This window comes from Chlorocebus sabaeus, chromosome 4 (genome assembly GCF_047675955.1).
Source record: "Chlorocebus sabaeus isolate Y175 chromosome 4, mChlSab1.0.hap1, whole genome shotgun sequence".
Taxonomy (NCBI): Eukaryota; Metazoa; Chordata; class Mammalia; order Primates; family Cercopithecidae; genus Chlorocebus; species Chlorocebus sabaeus.
This window is the reverse complement of record NC_132907.1, coordinates 21,363,189-21,378,047: the sequence shown is the minus strand read 5'-3', so window position 1 is coordinate 21,378,047 and position 14,859 is coordinate 21,363,189. Positions and strand designations below refer to the sequence as shown.

Here is a 14,859-nt window from a genome sequence, read left to right as displayed (position 1 = left end):
CATTCTCCCCTCCTACTCCCCGCCCCGTCCCCCTCCCGGCGTCTGACGCGACACGCCGAGCGTGCGGGATCCTCCTCCCGCACCCTACCTCCGGCTCTCCCGGATGACGAGGGGTAGAAAAGTAGGAGGAGCGCAGTAAGGAGAGGGCGGGATAGGGATGCCGCTGTGCTGCATTCTGGGAAGGGCGTTGGTTCGTCGCTCGCCCAGCCTCCTGGGAGTTGTAGTCGCGATCCTGAGGTAACGGGTGAGTATCCCGCGCGGGGATCGCTTGTCGCCTTGGGGACTTGTCAGTCGGTGGGGTGGGCTTCGTTTGACAGTTGCGTGACCTGCCTCTTGGCCTCGCTTCTATCCTTGCCTTGTGTGTTTATGACGAACCCTCCGGGCTTGCGAGCCAGGACGTGAGAGAGCTTTCTGCTGAAGATGACGGGCCTGCGTTGCAGGGCTGCTTGTCTAAAGCCCGGGAGCGCGTAGCCGCTTCCGCCTCAACCACGGTATGGGGTTTTGTGAGCTCCTAGTGCCAAGGGGGTTTTCTTTCCACCAGACCACCGCTGTAAATCTCGAGGGTCTTACCCATTAGAAGTTAGAATTCACCTTTGACGTTTAAAGGAAGAATTTCCTTAGTACTTTCTGACAAGCACGCACTTCGCATTTTTAGATTTCTAGAATTTTCTTTGTGGAAAGTAATTTTGAGGTTGTCAGAGAATAAATAACGTTAGAAAGGTTTTTAAAGTAAAACAAGAATGTCAGATGATAGCCTGGGATTTTCTCTTAGTTGTAAATGAATATCTTACTGAGAACCACGTTAACCATGCCTGCCCCTCAAAGATAGGAAAGTTTGGATATATAGAAACTTTCTCGTATTAGAAATACCGAAGTGCAATGGTTTTGTGTATACAGGGGATTAGGCAATAGGTGGCTATTTTTAAGACTAGGGTTGAATTAGCAGAAAGACCAAAAGAAGATCTAACAGCTCTTGTCAGTTGTCAAGGATAACTTTGATGGTGAGACCTTTGACTTCGTAGCTTCAGTAATTTCCTCTCGTTAGCTATTTTAATATAGTCGAGTTCCTGATAATTGCCAAGAGTAAAATTTGTTATTAAGCCTTAGAAAGAATACTTTCTTACTACACGGATGGGACGATAGGAGCGAAATTTCGAGTCTAAGGGAAAACGCTAGCCGAGTGCGGTGGCTCACACCTGTAATCCCAGCACTTTGGGAGGCCGAGTTGGGCGGATCACTTGAGGCCGGGAGTTTGAGACCAGCCTGGCCTACAAGGTGAAACCCCGTCTCTACTAAAAATACAAAAATTAGCCGAGCAGGGTGGCGGGTGCCTGTAATTCCAGCTCTTTATTCCTGGTTTCAAATCTAGGCTTGATGACCTTTTCCCATATCCCAGTCTCCTATTTTTTACTTCCTCAATGGGGGATTAATTACGATTCTAAATGGTTGGTAGCATGAAGCTAGGTTATCTCTAGCGTGGCAGTGGATATTTAAGTAGGCATTGCCAATATGTATCTTGCTTTCTTTTACTTTCTTTTTTTTCTGACCATCCACACTCCATTTATATTGATGAATTCTTTTACTAATGTCAATTATTACTGTATTATGCTCATACTGCCATGTCTTATTCTGCAGCTTTGATCCTTAAGGTGACTTAGCATATCTGTCTAAGACTCCTTTATCTGTTGATTTTTACCATTTAAGTTTCCAAAGACAGCTGTATTTTTGGAAAAGTGGGAGGGAAGAGGTAGATGGGGGTACTCATTGATACCTTAATGCACTTCACAGCTACTTGAGAATATGTCAGATCCCACAAAAAGTTCTAACATTCGAGAATAAGACAGTGATTTCAGAAATGGAATTTCAAAGGGTGTGTAGGCCACCCTTTTTATTCTGTTTCCTGTTGTACAAATGAGAGCCAGGCTAGGAATGTTTCAAGGAGAAATATTCTTACTATTCAATGAAATTGAAAATATATTCCCTTATCTTTTACTCATATCTGTTTGGTTTATGGGATAAAAACTTGTTAGGGTAGTTGGTATTTCATAGGCTTCACCATAACATTGAAAAACCTTTTAGTCTAAAAATCACACAGTACAGTACACTGATGAACAGTATTAGTGCCCACTCTTGGCATGTACACATGTTCTTTCTTTCGTTTTTATTTTGCTTAGCTTTTGAATTGCTTTTCCTGTTAGATTGAGACATTATTTTATTAATATTTTAAAGGCATACTATATAAAGCAGTGTGGTGGTATCTTATGTATCAGTAGACTCTTCATGATAGTTATTTTGTAAACGTGTTTTGCTTCCTGTTTTTTTCTAACCCTTTTATTGTTTCACTTCTATAATTTCAAATCCTTTTCTTCTTAGTCAAATAAGTTGAAAAAATATTTCTATAGAGCATACATGTTGCTATGGTAATAGCTTATGAAAATATAGTTTATCCCTGTTTAAGATCTTTCTTAAGATCTTGCTATATGATCATCTGACTGAGATACTATAAAAGTAAAATATAAACCACTTCTGTAGAGTCATTGTTTTCTAGCATTTTACTGTCTAGGTATTCTGACAATAATTATGTGTAGAAAGTGAATAAAGATTTTAAATTGCCTGTGACGTAGGAGGTTTTCAGTAAATAATAACCGATGAATGAAATAAGTTTAGCCTAGTTGATAATTGAAGGGAAGTTGTAGGAACTGCCATTAACAGGGCCCAAGAAAAAAATCACTAACGTGATTAAAATCAGTCAGAGATTAAAGAATCAAATAACATCATAGCTTTTTGTAAGTAGCGTCATTTGCTAAAGGCCTACAAAATGTCAAACATTGTTTTAGGTTCATTTGATTTATTCACTCTTCACAAAAATCCTGCAAGGTAGACATTATTCTTATTTTACACATGAGGAAATTAACATTCAAAGAAGTTAATTGCCCAGATCATCACTAGTGAATAGTCTAGTCCAGACTTTGGACCTTAGACGCTTGTAATACATAACTTTTAATACGTATAGAATTGATTTTAGATTGTCACTCAGGCATAATGGTGCATACCTGTAGTCCTAGCTGCTCGGGGTGCTGAGGCGACAGGCTAGCTTGACCCCAGAGGTTTGAAGCTATAGTGAGCTATGATCGTGCTAGTGTACTCCAGTGTAGGTGACAAAGTGAGACCCTGTCTCAAAAAAAAAAAAAAAAATTTCCAAAACACTATCATCCCAAATTATTTTAAATGATTAAACATTTGAGAATCTGTCAGAGCCAGATAGATTACGTTCTAGGTGTGTTACATAGTTTTTCTTTAGTTTAACGGCTTTCTTAAAAGAAAATTCACCCACATACATTTTTAAGGTACAATAACATAACAGCCAGTTTACAATTCTTTTCTTGCTAGTGTGTACTAGCAAGTATATGTTCCAATTACCCATAAATAATTTAAATGATCTCTGGAGCCTCTTGCAACTATCACCTTGTCTTGTGTTGCTGCTAAAAGGAATAACGTGTTGATTTTAACATTTAGTATTATCAGGAAAAATAGTCATTGTCATTTACTATCATTTTATTTTTTATATTTTTGGTCATTTTATGAATAGTCCTGAGAAGCAGCAATAAAGGGATAGCAGAAAAACAACTTTATTAGAAATTATAATAAAAATAAAAATATAGCAAACTCAAATTTTTATTCCATATATTCTTGAAATAGGGAGGCCTCAAGCAGTCCTCCTGCCTTGGCCTCCCAAAGTGTTGAGATTTGACGTGAGCCAACATTCCAGGCCCGATATTCTTTTCTCTATGGCTAAATTCCATTGTGTATATAGACCACATTTTCTTTATCCATTCATCCATTGATGGTTGATTCCATAATTTAGCTATTGTGAATACTGCTGTAATAAACGTGAGGTCAGATAGCTCTTCAATATATTGATTTCCCTTTTGGATATATATCTAGTAGTAGAATTGCTAGATCATATAGTAGTTCTATTTTAAGTTTTCTGAGGAACCTCCATACTGTATTCCATAGTGACTGTACTAATTTACATTCCCACCAACAGTGTAGCAGGGTTCCCCTTTCTCCACATCCTTGCCACCATCCATTATTCCCTATCTTTTTAATAAAAGCCATTTTAGGCTGCCCATGGTGACTCATGCCTGTAATCCTAGCATTTTGGGTGGCTGAGGTGGGAGGATCACTTGAGCTGCTCAGGAGTTCAAAACCAGCCTAGGCAACATAGTGAGACCTCGTCTCTATTATAATAATACTTAAAAAAAAATTTTAAGCCATTTTGACTGGGGCAAGATGATACCTCATTGTGGTTTTGAATTGCATTTCTATGATGATTAGTGATATTGAACATTTTTTTAATTTAACTCTTGGCCATTAGTATGCCTTCTTTTGAGAAATGTCTATTTTGCCCATTTTTAAATCGAATTATTTTTCTTTTATTGAGTTGTTTGAGCTCCTTATGTATTCTGGTTATTAATCCCTTTGTCAGATGGATAGTTTGCAAACATTTTCTCCTGTTCTGTGGGCTGTCCCTTCATTTTCTTGATGATTCACTCTGCTGTGAAGAAGATTTTTAGCTTGATATAATCTAATTTGTCTACGTTTGCTTTGGTTGTCAGTGTTTTTGCAGTCTTACACAGAAAAGTCTTTGGCCAGGCCAGGAGTTGTGCCTTATGCCTATAATCCCAGCCCTTTGGGAGGCTGAGGCACAGGATTGCTTGACCCCAGGAGTTTGAGACCAGCCAGGACAACACAGGGAGACCCTACTTTCGCAAAAAGAATTTTAAAAGTTTAAAAATTAAAAATAAAATTAAATAAAAAATTTTAAAAATTAAAAGTTTAAAAAGTTTAAAAATAAATAAAGTTAAATGAATAAATAAAATTAGCTGGATGTGGTAGCACACACCTGTGGTCCCAGCTACTTAGGAGGCTGAGGTGGGAGGATCACTTGAGCCCAGAAGGTCAAGGCTATAGAAAGCTGTGATTGCACCACTGCATTCAAAGCCAGGTGGCAGAGACCCTGTCTCCAAAGCAAAAACACGAAAAAACAAAAAAACAGCATTTGGCCAAACCTATATACTGGAGTATTTCCCAAATATGATTTTCTAGTAGTTTCATAGTTTCAGATCTTAGATTTAGGTTTCTAATCCATTTTGATTTGATTTTTGTATCAAAAATCAAAAAGAGATGAGGAAGAAATATCTGAGAGATAGTCTCATTCTTCTGCATCTGGTTATGCAGTTTTCCCAGCACCATTTATTGAAGAGACTATTCTTTTACCATGATATGTTCTTGATTGCTTTGTCAAAAATTATTGGTTGTAAATGTGTGGATTTATATCTGGGTTCTCTATTCTGTTCCATTTGTCCATGTGTCTATTTTCTTGCCAGTATTATGGTCATTTGGTTACTATAGCTTTGTAGTATATTTTGAAGTCAGATAGTGTAATGCCCCCAGCTATGTTCTTTTCCCTTAGGACTGCTTTGGCTATTCAGAGTCTTTTGTGGTTTTATATACATTTTAGGATTCTTTTTCTATTTCTGTGAAGAATGTCACTGGTATTTTGATAGAGATTGCATTGAATCTGAAAATTGTTTTGGGTAGTATTGTCATTTTAACAATATTCTTCCAATTCCACAAGCTTGGAATATCTTTCCTTTTATTTGTGTCTTCAATTTTCTTCATCAGTGTTTTGTAGTTTTCTTTTATAGATCTTTCACTTAAGGTAATTCCTAGGTATTTTATATTATTTGTAACTATTATAAATGTTATACTTTAGCAGCAAACAATATGAAAAAGAAATCAAGAAAGCAATCTAAATAAAAAATGTCTGTACTGACTTTTGTATGTTAATTTTGTATCCTGAAACTTTACTGAATTTGTTTATCAGTTCTTAACAACTTTTTGGTGGAGTCTTTAGGGGTTTTGTAAATATAAGATTATGTTGCCTACCAACAAAGATAACTTGAGTCCTTCCTTTGCAATTTAGATGCCCTTTATTTCTTTCTCTTGTCTGATTGCTGTGACCAAGGCTTTCAGTATTATGTTAGATAACAGTGGTGAAGGTGGGCATCCTTGTCTTGTTCCAGATCTTAGAGGAAAGGCTTTCAATATTTCCCCATTCAGGATGATGCTAGCTGTGGTTTTATCATATGTGGCCTTTATTATCTGGGATTATGTTCCTGCTATATCCAGTTGGCTGAGGGTTTTTTTCATAAAGAGATAATGAATTTGTCCAATACTTTTTCAGTGTCTATGAAAATGGTCATACGTTTTTTGTTCTTGATTCTGTTAATGTGATGTATCATGCTTATTGATTTGAATATGTTGAACTGTCCTTGCATCTCTTGGATGAATCCCACTTGATCATGGTGAAGGATCTTATTAATGTGATTAGCTGGTATTTTGTTGAGAATTTTTGCATGTATGTTCATCAGTAATATTGCCCTATAGTTTTCTTTTTTTGTTGTGTCCTTATTTGGTTTTGATATCAGGATAATGCTGGCCTTGTAGAATTAGTTTGGAAGTATTCCCTCTTTGATTTTTTTATTTTTATTTTTATTTTTGCGGGGTGGAGAGTTTGAGTAGAAGTGTTAATAGTTTTTCTCGAAATGTTGGGTAGAATTCAGCAGTGAAGCCATCAGGTTCCAGGCTTTTCTTTGATGAAAGACTTTTTATTGCAGCTTCCATCTTGTTACTTACTGGTCTGTTCAGGTTTTCAGTTTATTCCTGTTTCAATCTTGGTAGGTTGTAAGTGTCCAGGAATTTATCCATTTCTTCTAGCTATTCAAATTTGTTGGCATATAGTTGCTCATAACAGTATATAAAGATTCTTTGTATATCTGTGGTCTCAGTTGTTATGTCTGCTTTTTCACTTCTGTTTTTATTTATTTGAATTTTCTTTCTTTTCTTTGTCTAAAGTTTTGTCAATTTCATCTATCTTTTGGAAAAAAACTTTTGTTGATCTATATTTTTTAGTCTCAATTTTATTTACTGCTGTTCTTACCTTTATTATTTATTTTCTTCTACTAATTTTGAGTTTGGATTGTTCTTGCTTTTCTAGTTTTTGAGATGCATTGTTAGGTTATTTGAAATTTTTCTTTTTTGATGTAGACATTTATTATTGTAAACTTCTCTCTTAGTACTGCTACTTTTGCTGTATCCCATAGATTTTGGTATTTTGTGTTTCCATTGTCATTTGATTCAGAATATTTTTAAATTCCCTTCTTAAATAGAGACAGGATCTCACTTTGTCACCTAGGTTGGAGTGCAGTGATGTGATCATGACGCACTGCATCTTCAATCTCCTTGACCCAGGGGATGCTCCTGCCTCAGCCTCCTGAGTAGCTAAGACGTTAGGCACACACCACCAAGCCCAGCCAACCCAGGTATTGTTATGCTTCCCAGGCTGGTACTCAAACACTTGGCTTCAAACAAGGTCCTTCCGCCTTGACCTCTCAAAGTGCTGGGATTATAGGCATGAGCCACCTTGCCCTGCCAGGAACAAGTCATTTGATTTGAACTTGCCCGAAATTAAATCAAACAATTAATTAATTAATTTTTTGTATTGTTTCCGAGGTTCCTCTTGTTAATGATTTCAAGTTTTTTTCCATTGTGGTTACAAAAGAGATGTGATATGATTTCTACTTTATTGACTTTGTTGAGACTTGTTTTGTGGCCTAAGATGTGGTCTGTTCTGGAGAATGTTCCATATGCTGATGAAAAGGTTGTCTGTTCTGCAGCAGTTGGGTGAGATTTTTTATGTCAATTAGGCCTATTTGGTCTAGTTTAACTCCCCTGTTTCTTTGTTGATTCTTTGTCTGTATGATTTGTCCTTTCTTGAGAGTAGGGTGTTGAAGTCTCCCTACTATTATTATATTGTACTCTCTCTCTCCCTTTGTGTCTCTCAATATTTGCTTTATAGACTTGAGTATTCTGGTATTGGGTGCTTAGATATTATTAATTGTTATATCCTTTTGCTGAATTGACCTGTTTATTATAATATAGTGACCTTCTTGGTCACTTTTTGGAGTCTTTGACTTATAGTCATATTTTACTTGATGTGTTAACTACTCCTGCTCTTTTCTGGTTTCCCCTTGCGTGGAATATCTTTTTCCATTCCTTCACTTATAGTGTTATATGTGTCTTTGTAGGTGAAGTGGATTTCTTGTGGGCATTGTATGATTTGGTCTTTCTTCTTTATCCAGTCAGCTACTCTGTGTTTTCTAATTGGAGACTTGAGTTCATTTACATTCAGAGTTAATATTGGTAAGTAAGAACTTATTATTGCCATTTTGTTGCTTGTTTTCTGGTTCTTTTGTACTTCTCTCTTTTCCTTTCTGTGTTCTTTTGTGGTTAAGTGATTTTCTCTGATAGTATGTTTTAATTAATTGCTGTTTATTTTTAGTGTATCTATTATAGGTTTTTGCACTGTGGTTACCATGAGGTTTATTAAAAAGTTTTAGAGTTATGACAAGTTATTTTAAAACAATGAAAACTTACCTTAGATAACGAAGAAAAAAATAGAAACTAACAAAGAAAGAAACTTAAAAACTTCTACACTTTAGCTCCATCGCCCCTAAATTTTGACTTTTTATTGTCTCAACTTACCTATTTTTATATTGCCTATCTCTTAACAGGTTGCTGTAGCTACTATTGTTTTTAACAAGTTTGTCTTTTAGACTTCATACTAGAATTATGAGAGGACCAACAACAATTATAGTGTTAGAATATCCTGGGTTTGTCTATGTACTTACTTTTACCAGTGCATTTATTTTATTTTTGTTTTCAGAGACAGGGTCTTGCCTCTTCACCCAGGCTGGAGTGCAGTGACATAATCATAGCTCACTGTAGTCTTGAACTCCTGGGCTCAAATGATTCTCCCAACTTAGCCTCCTAAGTATCTGGGACGATAGGCATTTGCCACCATGCTCAGGTAATTAGAAAAAAGAAATTTTTTTAGAGATAAGGTCTTATGATGTTGCCCAGGATAGTCTTAAACTCCTAGCCTCAGTCAGTCCTCTGTCGACTCAGCTTTCCAAGTAGCTCGTATTACAGGCATGAACCACAGTGCCTGTAATAGACTAGCAGTGGGTTTTATACCTTTAAATGTTTTCTTTTTGCGCATTTTTTTTTTCTCTGAGATTGAAGAGCTTCCTTTAGTATTTCTTGTAAAATGAGTCTGGTGATGGTGAATTTTCTCAGTGCTTGTTTGTCTAGGAAAGTCTATCTTTCTTTTTTTGTAGTTGAAGGATAGATTTGCTGAATATAATATTCTTGAATGGCAGTTTTTTCTTTCAGCACTTTGAAAATGTCATCCGCACTCCCTCCTGGCTTATTTGGTTCCCACTGAGGAGTCTGTTGCCAAACAAATTGAAGCTCCTTTATATGTTACTTGCTTCTTTTAACTTGCTACTGTTAAGATCCTCTCTTTGTCCTTGACATTTGAGAGTTTGATTATTACATGCCTTGGGGTAGTTTTATTTAGGTCAAATCTGTTTGGTGTTCTCTGGCCTGAATATTGATAATTTTTCTTAGATTTTGGGAGGCTTTATTTTTTTGAATAAACTTTCTACTCCTGCTCTTGCTTAGCTCCTTGAATACCAGTAGTTCTTAGATTTGCTCTTTTGAGGTGATTTTCTGTATCTTCTAGGCAATCCTCATTCCTTTTTATTATTTTTTTTCCTCCTCTATGTGTTTTAAAATAGCCTGTCTTCTAGCTCACTGATTGTTTTTTCTGATTGATCCACTGTGTTGTTGAGAGCCTCTAATGATTTTTTTAGTTCAGCAAACGTATTTCTCAGTTCCACCAAGATTTGTTTGATTTTTTATTGTTTCAAACTCTGATAATTTTCTCTGATACATTTCTAAATTTATTTTTTGTGTTATTTTGGATGTCACCGAGTTTCCATAAAATCACTATTTTGTATTCATGGTCCAAGAGTTCACAAATCACTGTCTCATTAGGGTTAGTCACTGGTTCCTTACTTTGTCCATTTGAGGAGATCATGGTTTGCTGTTGTTTCTTTTGGACGTAAATCTATGTCTTTGCACTGAAACATTATTTGCTTATTTTAGACTTATCTGACTAGTTTGGTTTTTATTGGACATGTTTGCTTAGAGATTCTTTGTAACTTACCTGTTGAATGTCTTTCTTTCTTTTTCTTTTTTTTTTTTTTTTTCTGCTACGTCACTCTGCCTCTTTTTTGGCACTAGATGGAGCCTTGATTCCAGGTTTGCCTCTAGCCTAGTAAAGGATCAGATTGCTGCCTGTTAGGATTTGAGGAGGTCCCGAAGGTGATATCTCAGCAGTGTAGAAAGGCTGGCTAGGGGTTTGTACCCAGGGGACCTGTGGAACGTACCTCTTGCCTAGTGGTCCTGCCGAACAAGTACTCTGATTTGGTGTCTCCTTTGACTAAGTTAAAGAGCAGAGTTTCCAAGACTGGGAGTGGTAGTCCTCCCTTACCCCTCTGTCTCTGAGTGTCCTCAGTGCTATTTTTCCCTTTGCATACTTATGATGCTTCCCATGGGTTGAGTCAGCGACCCTGTGGGCCACCAGGACCCCAAGATGGTGAGGGAAACTGGTTGTCTACTTCAGTCTCACTTTTTCCAGTTTAGACACTGTGAGTCAGGGAAATTTTCCACATACTTGGTGTCAGGCAGGTTGTGGGGAGGGGTGTCATAGATACTGAATTCTGATTCTTTTTCTGGCTGCATGGAGTTTTTTTCACTTGTGTCCCTTGGAACCGTTTGATCTACAAATTTGAGTTATGGGATATTGCTAGCAATAATCTCAGCACCATATATTTGTTTTTGGTTTTCGCTAGTGAGGGAATGAAGCCAGCTTACTTCTACTTACCATTTGGAACCCAAAACTGGTTTCAGAACTCTTAATGGTGTTAATAAAAGCCACTGAAAAGAAGACTGCAAAAATGAGGTTTCTATGCTTTTCTGCTTTCAAAGATGTTATACTGTGGAAAACAATATGAGAGCTGAAATATGATATAAAAATGATTTCTTTTCCTACTGGATCATCTTTTTAGGTGATTCCATTTTATTTTTTAATTATTTTATTTTTAGCATATCTCCCAAGAAATAATTCATGAGTAATGATTAAATAAACCCTAGGATGATGAAATACTAAAATACAGAGCATAGGAAAAACAGGATCCCTACGATTCTGTTATGCATTTTAAATTAATAAAGAGGATGAATACATTCAGATAGTAATTGTAGGATAGAATCAGTTTTATTCTTTAAAAAAAAATGAATCCTTTTTTCTTTGGAAAACTTCTAAGAAAATAAGATATGAAATATTAATGTTTACAAATAAAGTTGCTCAAAGAAGAAACTCAGAAATAAAAGACCCTGGTGGTATATAAGGGCTAGTGTAACTACATTCTTCAATTTTATTTTACAACCAAACCTGAGTTGGTTTATATTTCCTTCCCCATCTCAGGGTTAGCTGTTGTAATTCATTACAAAATAAGAATAATTTGCCTAAATAAGATACTCTTTATCTTAAAGGTCAAAGCACATCGTAATATACTGCTAGTTGATTTATCTTTGTCCAATCTAGTAAAATTTTTTGCATTACAAAATAGAAAATATTATATATGAGTGTATTTATTAAATACTTATCCATTGGGGTATCTAAATGTCATTTTAGTTAGAAATACCTAAAATACTAAAATCATTTTTCAGGTTTCCACATAAAAAAGGTATGTCTGTCATGTAGATCACACCATAGAAATCAGTTCGTAGTAGAACCATACTGTGTAAATTGCAATCTAAGAGAATTACCAAGGACCAAAGTAAAGTCAAGGGGATCAATGACTAATATGCAGTAATATTTACCGTAGCCCTCATTCAGATATGTGAAAAGATGTGTAAAGTTAAGAAATACCTGTAAACTCCAGATACAAAGGCTTTCTGCAAACAAAGAGCTTAGCTTCTTTCTAGGGATTATTGCTAGTTTTATTGTGGAATGAGAACCCAAACTGTTTTGTGATTAAGTTAAACAGGTACATGATTCAGGGTAGGTTTTGTAGGTTATGTTCTTGAAAGAAGGCCTGGGAATTTTTAAAGCCTTGGAAAGCCTTGGTTGTTTTTTGTTTGTTTGTTTTTGCTTTTTTGTTTTTCACTAAAGAGTGTTTTTTGAAAACTAGAAAACAATTTAAAATATGCGTAATGAGGATTCTGGGGAGGTGAGGAAGGCATCTATGTTGCATGTCAGAGACAGATAAAACTTTAAGATTGTAGGCTGGGCGCCATGGCTTAAAACTGTAATCCCAGCACTTTGCGGGCCGAGGCAGGCAGATTACCTGTGGTCAGGAGTTCAAGACCAGCCTGACCAACATGGTGAAACCCTGTCTTTAATAAAAATACAAAAATTAGCTGGGTGTGCTTTCGGGTGCCTGTAATACCAGCTACTCAGGAGGCTGAGGCAGGAGAATCACTTGAAACCAGGAGGTGGAGGTTTCAATGAGTCAAGATTGCGCCACTGCGTTCCAGCCTGGGTGACAAGAGTGAGACTCCATCTCAAAAAAAAAAACAAAAAAAAAACTTTCAGATTGTAAAAAGGGCATATAAGAGGAAGCAGGAATAGGAGGAGGTTCTCATAGAGATTACGAGAACCTGTATTGTCTCTGTACTTTGAAGATAGGGGTGGACAGTTCACTGAACAGGTTTAAATCTAGGAACTGAGTCAGTTCCAGGTGCCTCCCTTAAATACTTGAGGGTTGAATGACTGTGTTAACCCATCTGAAACCAACCTAGGATTAAAATTTTAGAAGAGACTGGAGTTTAATTGACTGCTCTCCTCGCTTTGGATCTTGGAGAAGTCAGTGCTGTCAGCAAACATCTGTTTAAACATGTGGAATAGCTGCACTTTGGAGAGCAAAAGTTATTTTAGTACTTTAGGAATATGAAGTAAATTATGTATAAGTTTATTTGCTTTTAAATTTTTGAGAAACTTCTTCTTCTTCCAGTAGGGAAAACCTAGAAAAAAAAATACAAACATCGATTACTTGTGGGGTCTGGAACAAAAAGCAGATAGATTTTGGAAGGTATCAAACTTTGACAAAGCAACCCTTACAGAGTGAGATTCTCATTCTTTGCAGCTTTGCCTTGAGGGCAGACACAGTATGGCATAACTAATGTTCCACTAGGAAGCCCCCCATTATTCTGTCCAAAAGAACCAGGGAAAGGGGGCCAGTGCTACCAAAGAGTAGGGAAGGAACCCAAGAAAAGAGAGAGCCAGAGAATGGAAATTCTAAATGCCATATAAAAGCTTCACCTGACTCTCTGACTGGCATAGTCTACATGCATGCCCAGGGCAAATTGAAAGCAATCTGAACTGAGATCTGAGTCTCTCTCCTCACCGGACATAGAGAGTTTTCAGTTAGGGTTTATTTGCCTGCTAAAACAAAAATATTAACACTCTTCAGAAAGATTAACCAGAATCCAGAGTTCTTACAACATAGCATTTACAATATCCAGGATACAATTACTTGATATATGAGCCAGGGAAATGTGAACTATTTTCAAAGAAAAGACAAGTCAATAGATGGTAACCCCAAGATGATCCAGATGTTGGAACTATCTGACAAAGACTTTAACGCAACTATTAAAACTGTGCTTAATGAAGTAAAGAAATACGTTTGTATCACTAAAAAGAAAGGAAATCTCAGCAAAAAAGATAATATAAAAAATCAAATGGAAACTGTAGAACTAAGAAATACAATATCTGAAATCAAAATGATGTTACTAGATGGACTTAATAGCAGAATGGAAATGACAGAGGAATTGGTCTGTCAGTTCGAAGATAGCAATACAAAATAACCAATATGAAGAAGAGTAAGGGAAAAGATTTAAAAAAAAAACAACAGAAAAGGAAACTCAGGTACCTGTGGAACAATAGCAAAGGAGTAATAACAGGAGTAACAGGTAATTGAACCTCCAAAGGGAGATGAGAGAGAGATTAAAGGAAGAAGAAGAAACAATCTTAATGGCCACAACTTTCTCAAAAAAGGAAAACATACATAGAGGAACAACAATTTGAGCGATCATGGCCTTAGCAGAAATAATGGAGGCTAGAAAACAGTGGAGCAACATCTTTAAAGTACTGAAAGAAAAAAAAAAAAACTGTCGATTCAATTCTAAATCTGATGAAAATATCTTTTGAGAATGAAGATAAAACTGGCATCTTAGGCGTAGTTGTATATTTGGCATACTGATTAAGAATGCGGGCTTCGGAGACAGAATCTGGATTTGAGTTTCAGCCTGAGTACCTCTTGTGATCATGGGCAAATTATACAAATTCTCTAACCTCAATTTCCTTATGTGTTAAAGATACTTTAATGAAATATCTAAACTAATGAGTAATCATGAGTAGCAATGAGAGGATGCTTCCTGAGCACTTAGTATCTGCTTGGCAAATGGTAAATTGTTGGAAAACATTAGTTACCATTTATATATGCCTGTTTTTAGCTTTCATAGTAAATATAACCAACCTTTATAGAATTTCATATTTTCTATTTTTATCTGTTTCATTTTTGTTCAACTTTAGAGAGGTTGGCTCTATCTTGAAAAGGGAAGGGCGAGACTCCGTCTCTTTAAAAAAAAAGAAAAAAGGGAAGAAACCACTGACAGTATTGTAAAAGAGAAATCACTTTTACTACTGCTTTGACTTCAGCAAAAACAAAATTTAGGAAGCTCTTATTTTCAGAAAAGGAAATGAGAGGGGACATTTTTCTGTCTTAGAAAACAATACCCTCAGCACCTAATTAATAAGATATTTGCTATGTAAATTAAGCGTTATCCAATCATTCTTTGTCCCATTTGGTGCCCTTTTGTTTG

At 36.3% G+C, this 14,859-nt stretch overlaps 1 protein-coding gene across 3 annotated transcripts in view; it reads left to right on the top strand.

Annotated features, from left to right (window-relative positions):
• Positions 1 to 139: 139 nt before the first annotated feature.
• The window catches only part of POLK (DNA polymerase kappa), a 98,715-nt gene continuing 83,995 nt past the window's right edge, over positions 140 to 14,859 (top strand). Inside the window, exon 1 of one of the 3 annotated variants that reach the window (XM_007975664.3) lies at positions 140 to 244. The gene's annotated coding sequence lies outside the window, so the exon portion shown is untranslated. The other 2 variants (XM_073014673.1, XM_007975679.3) reach the window with 2 other exon arrangements.